At 37.7% G+C, this 5,937-nt stretch overlaps 1 long non-coding RNA gene across 2 annotated transcripts; it reads left to right on the forward strand.

Moving 5' to 3' along the window:
- Positions 1-2,154: 2,154 nt before the first annotated feature.
- On the forward strand, positions 2,155-2,751 carry LOC120570498. 2 transcript variants are annotated; one of them, XR_005641072.1, is made up of 2 exons: positions 2,155-2,292; positions 2,400-2,751. It is a non-coding gene; the product is annotated as an uncharacterized LOC120570498 (long non-coding RNA). The 2 variants fall into 2 exon arrangements; XR_005641071.1 differs by having other exon boundaries at positions 2,155-2,263.
- The last annotated feature ends 3,186 nt before the right edge of the window (positions 2,752-5,937 follow it).

The raw sequence follows: 5,937 nt of genomic DNA on the forward strand, positions 1-5,937 counted from the left end.
CATTGCACAATATCCTCAGCCATTTAATTACATATGATTTCATAATTTACAACCCCTCAGACGCCTTTTTAATTTATAAGCAGAAAAACACCTACACATTCCACACCAAAAACAATTTCATATTGCATCTAATAAAATGATAGTGATTTGTTTTGTATAATATAAAATGTTGGCCGGGCAAAGCAACATAGTTCTTCTACACATATGTTGAAATGGGTTTAAGCCAAGCTCTGGCTGCTGTTTTTAAATTTTCCCTTTCTGACTTCCTTTACAAATATCTGGCACAAATTTGCACGTTTTGTGCATATTGTTCAACTATTGAAAAAGTTACGAGTTCAGTAAATAGGATATTAGGCATGCTGGTCATGCCAGTAACAGCTATGCAAAGAATAGCTAGACAATAGCCCCTAACTGGACTGTGACAGGGTAATTACTGTGCGCACATAATAAAATTCTCTTTACATAGGTCACTCGGAAAGTGTAATTAAAAAAACGTTATAGATTATTTTTATTGAAGCAATTAAACCAAAAAGCAAAAAAGTAATTAAGTGTGGAGGTAATAATAGTGTTGGTCAACAGCATTTGTTTTGAGAGAGGGATTTGTCAGCCTCACCCCTTTAATGCAGCACAGACATAATTTAATTTACACTCTATGGTTTTATTATGTTAAACTGTTTTTTTTTACTGTGTGACAATTATGTTTATAATGCCAAAAACTGAGCAGGATTTAATGAAATCATTATCATGTGTGATAATTGTGAGTAGATGCTAGATTTGAATTATCATCTTCTTCTATGCACTGAATTAATGAATCGTTACTATTCATACTGCTGGTTTATAATTATGTTAAATTGGCCGTCTTATCAGCAGTCAAAGACTTGGGATTATCAGCGTCTTGACTGTGTGGACTGTGCCAAATTCCTTGTGGATAGACGGCTGTTCCCTGCACAAAGAAAAAAGGAGAGATAATATTGGGAGGTTAAACTCCACAATTTTCTCTTAAAAGATGTAAGAGGAGCTATTGCAGAAATGCGCTCCTGCTTTATGAGGGAAATCAGACAGACGGGTCTGTGGGGCATTAACATCCACTTGACTTTGAGTGCAGCCGATTTTACAAGCCAACACATACATGTAGCTGACACATCAACTGTGTTGATCTCTGCAATTGTGTCAGGTAACTGAATTCAGATGATATGTTAATGTGAAGAGGAAATATGTTGCCCTAGTTAGCATATGGGCCACTTGCATTTTAAAAACTTATTATAATTCAGCCTGCACATTTCTGAAAATCACAGCGATAATCTAATTGTATGGTAGGGGAAAAAATGCATCATTCAGTTTCATGCAGTGAGGTCAAAGATAATTTGGTAAGAAAGAAATGAGGGAAGATAGATTTATTTGTAAATCAAATACATTTAAATGATGTTAAAGTTTTTTTCTGTAGTGTGCAAGCAAATGATCAACATAAAATTAACAGAATATGAAAGGACATGTGAATACAATAAAGAAAGAATTAAAATAAAGAATTGTGTTTGAATGTCTTGAAAAACCTGAGTTGACCATCTCAATGTAAACATCTATCTGTGTCAGATACGAAGCAAGGATCTGCTGAAGATTAATTCCATTCCATACTTCAAGCTTTATCCACATGTACCTAATCAGCTTAATCTACTACTATAGCTTCAACTCCATGCCCTTTATCCCCATTATCGCTTACATTTACATCCTTGGTGCCACTTATATGTAAGAAAAAGCAGTGATAACATGCTAATGACCCTTCACACACAACATGCCCTTTGATTGCTCTATAAATAGTCAAGTAACCATGTCACATAGTGAAAGAAGTTTAACATGTACCATGGAAAAAACCAACCCAGAAAATCAGACACCAACAAGGATTTTTCAAGCAGAGGAACATGAATGAAAGCGGAGGGTTGTGCTACTGATTTCATATGTCAGACTTTGAGCACAGTAGTTATGATTTGGGGTAAAACTTTGTGATTTTTCTTTTGTTTCCATCTCCTGTCATTGGGAATGCGAACAGCAGAGGGCAGCTTGAATACATAAATACAAACTAGAAGGGTGCATCTCTCAGTCATCAAAGGCATGCACTCTTTTACATCCCAGCACACCACTCAGCCCCTGTCTGACAGCCGGCTGGACCACAGAGAGCCAGGGCCTGTGATCAGCATCAACCCTATCACAATACCACATGGGGTACACAGTGGAGGAAGTGGGGAATAAAAGAAGAGTTGAGTGACAGGTAATTGACCAACACCAGCCAAGTAGCAGGTAATGTTTTGAAAGCCCTGTGTCAATTTGTAAGTCACATAAAATCTTAAGCTCTCTCATTGTCTTTCCCTTGTCTCTCTCCCTCTCTGCCTCACTCTTTCCTGCAGGCTGCAAAGAGAGTTACAGCACCTTGCTGCTGCAGAACAAACCTCAAAGACAACACTCTATGCTGTTTTTATTGTTAAACCTGTGTTCTGCCATTGTCTGCCCTCCCTGCTGAGATCATCTCTCTCTCTCTCTCTCTCTCTCTCTCTCTCTCTCTCTCTCTCTCTCTCTCTCTCTCTCACTGTGGCTCAAGATGAATCTGCCAGCATGTGCCCATGCTCTTCATCACTGTCAGGTGCCCCATGGTGGTCCTCCTCCTCTTTCTCAAACTGGGCACCAACCGCTGGCTGGAATTATTCCTCACCTCCGAAACTCTCCCCACTGTTTCTAAATAAATGTGGCTGTAGTAACCGAGGAGTGTTGCTCATCCATCTTTACCGTGAGGTGTGTGCAGTGTGCAGTGTTTACTGAACTAGACAGAGAGCCTAATAAGCCACACAGTCGGTGTAAAGACACAACGTGTATAATGTGGCGTAATGTATTCAATTTCTGGCATTGGTTTAGAATGCTAAATTCAGTGTCACTTAGAGTTTTCATTCATAATTGATTTTGCATTCATGTAGCCTTTAAAATCCAATAGTATCATCCACATTCACTTAAGTACATTTAACTCTGTAGCAGCTCATTAACATATTTTTGGCCACTAACATTAGACTGGTTATAAGGGCCTGTTGATACACAAGACACTGGTTTTGTGTTTCACTTGACACAAGAATAACTGCTGATGTTGAATTTGTAATTAAGGCACAAAAGGTAGCTGCACCATCTGTTGACAGGTTGGTGCCTGTAGTGTTTGTGAGTGTCACAATGTGTCTGCTAGGTGGGATGTTTGGTTTACAATGAAAGCATGCTAAAGATACAATAATGTATGCTCTAATGTTTAAGCACACCTACACATGCTGTGTCATGCTGCTGCTGTTGAACACGGTGTGCAGCGATTTCTTTTCTCCATGTTGGTTATCAGCAGACAATTAAAGACGATGCATTAATTGGTTTTTCTTTGAGGTAATTAAGCTCTTCCGCACTAGTGATGTTGTCCTTATTGTCCCCTGTTTCATGCAAAAGTGATTATCTTTCAATCCTTTGTTACGTTTTCTAAAATGCCTTTTAAGCACATTCTGTTAAAAGCTGAGTTATTTTATTTTCACTTCTAAATGACACTTATATACTATAGAACACAGAGGTTGTTAGTCACTTAACTAAGGAAAAACACTTGCAATACAGTACAACTTGATTAGCAGTTAAATCAAATGACCTGCAATACTAGACCTTTGGTTGATCTCTTGTGGAACATATCAGCCAGGATTCTTTCCTTTTTCAGAGTGAATCTCATTCCTTAACACAAATATGCACTTATTAAGTTCCCCAAGTTCAATTTGAATCAGTTTTGCAATTAACAAGTAAGCCAAGCTTTAAAATGTCACATTTATTGTATTTTCATATCTCTGAAATTCAGTCCTGAAACAGAATGATGTGTGTTTTATAGCAGTTATGATAAGAGGCTTACACAGTCAAAATCTCAATATAGATCATTTGACAAACGTCTTTGGTGGCCACTCGTTAAATTGGTTTCACCCGCATATTTGGGCCTTATTTAAAAGATATCTTTGAATAATGGTAAGCAGTTTAGCTCCTCTGAAAAGAGGAGGGTGATGCAAATGAACTCCATTTCACTGTTTTGTTTAATCTATAACATTGTAGGTTTTCTGCAGTCTATTCTCAGAGAGTTTATAGCTTCTATATTCTAGCGTCGATTAATGCATTTTAGGCATACCTATCTTGAATTAAAGTCAGTCTAATACCCCTCATTGCATATCAAGGACACAAGAACATATTATCTGATCATTCCTTGCATTCATTACATTAATGAATCAAATACGAATAAGTATTCGTCTTTAAAAGAAGTGAATTACCATCAACATTAATATTAATGTCATTGTGTGGTGATGCAGAGCTGCAATATCTAATGACGTGCTTCAATATGCCATTGTTTGCACACAAAAAAGGAAACAAAATACTCATTGTAAGTGTTCCTTTAAATATGCAGTTTAAAAACAACATGTGCGACAATTGTGGAAAACTAATATTTTTTTGCAAATGCAAAACCTACTCCACTAATCATAATTAGCATGCTTACAATTTGCAGTCTGTCATTGAGTTGCAGGCAGGTAAGATCTAAAAGGCACTGCTCGCTATGTGTTTGCTTCTCTCAGACACATCTGTTTGGAATAACAATGCACATCTGCTGAAGATCACTGGTTTTAAAGCAGCTGCATTTTGCTCTGTACATGGGAGTGTTTTTGGCAAACAACACAAGTCAATGATGAAAAATGAATTTTCTAGAGATTAAACAAAACGCATTATATTTCACTGACATGAAGCTACTTGGCACATTGAAATCTACACACAACAATCATGCAGGAAATGCATAGTGCAGCTAATCACAAAGAAAACAACATGTTCTGGCACACATCTCAACAATGTACCCCAACTATTCTGAAAAGCTGTTGCATGTTACATTTTGGTACCAAATGCATATATGAGCTGGTTGGATTTTACCCCTACTGTAATGTTGGCTGTCAACAGAGCTCCCATCAAAAAGCAGCGGTACCATCCAGTGCCTAGAGCGCCTGGCTCTGTCCTCTGTTTCAAGCCAGACCGGTCTCTGGCAGCTGCACGCATGCACACTGGCCGAGGTCAAAGCTGTCACTTCAGAGGGCACTGTCAAATCTCAGCCAGCGTTGGATGATGTGGGAGTGCTCCCTACAATCACCCAGATGTTTCCAATCAGCTGGGCTTCTCCTTTCCTCCTCACCCACTATCCCCACCGTCTGAATTTGGAGTGCCACCATCAACCACGGGAAACATGTTATAAAAGTGAATGAGAAAATCGTGTAAATTGAAATCCGTGCTGACAGTTCCAATGATAATTTGCATTTTTTTCCACCGCACGACTCATCACCTTAACTCTTGGCACATTTCAATTCCTATTGAAAGGGGAAAAAATAATTAATAAATGAAAGTACTGTGCATATAATTCTCAGTTTTTTTGTGTGAGCAAGTTTTGACTTTACTTTTAACAGATTTTCAATTACACATTTTTAAAACTTTAAGCTATATTTTAAATTATTTATTTAGGGTCTTAAGATATAATGACAATTTCAGTTCCTAATTGCTTGTTTCTATATGCATGTGTGTGTGTGTGTGTGTGTGTTTGTGTGTGTGTGTGTGTGTGTGTGTGTGTGGGTTGGTTGCTTGGGTGCTGTACGTGACTATGGTGAGTTTTAGTGCCTCTTAACCTTTTTATATTGAACCCATATCTGTTTCCTGTGCATGTTAACAGTGTTAATAAGTGATAGTAACTTTACCTCTTTTTGACTATTTTCCATCATCATGACTGATAACTAATTAGCTTGAGTAATCCTTTATGTAACTGTAGTGTAGCACAGTTTATATGTTTATTTATAACTGCTTTTTTTACAGCTTGCAGATTGTAGGATCTGATACAATAATAGGTGCTATTGCCTGTGTGTAAAACAT

This window comes from Perca fluviatilis, chromosome 12, assembly GCF_010015445.1.
Source record: "Perca fluviatilis chromosome 12, GENO_Pfluv_1.0, whole genome shotgun sequence".
NCBI lineage: Eukaryota > Metazoa > Chordata > Actinopteri > Perciformes > Percidae > Perca > Perca fluviatilis.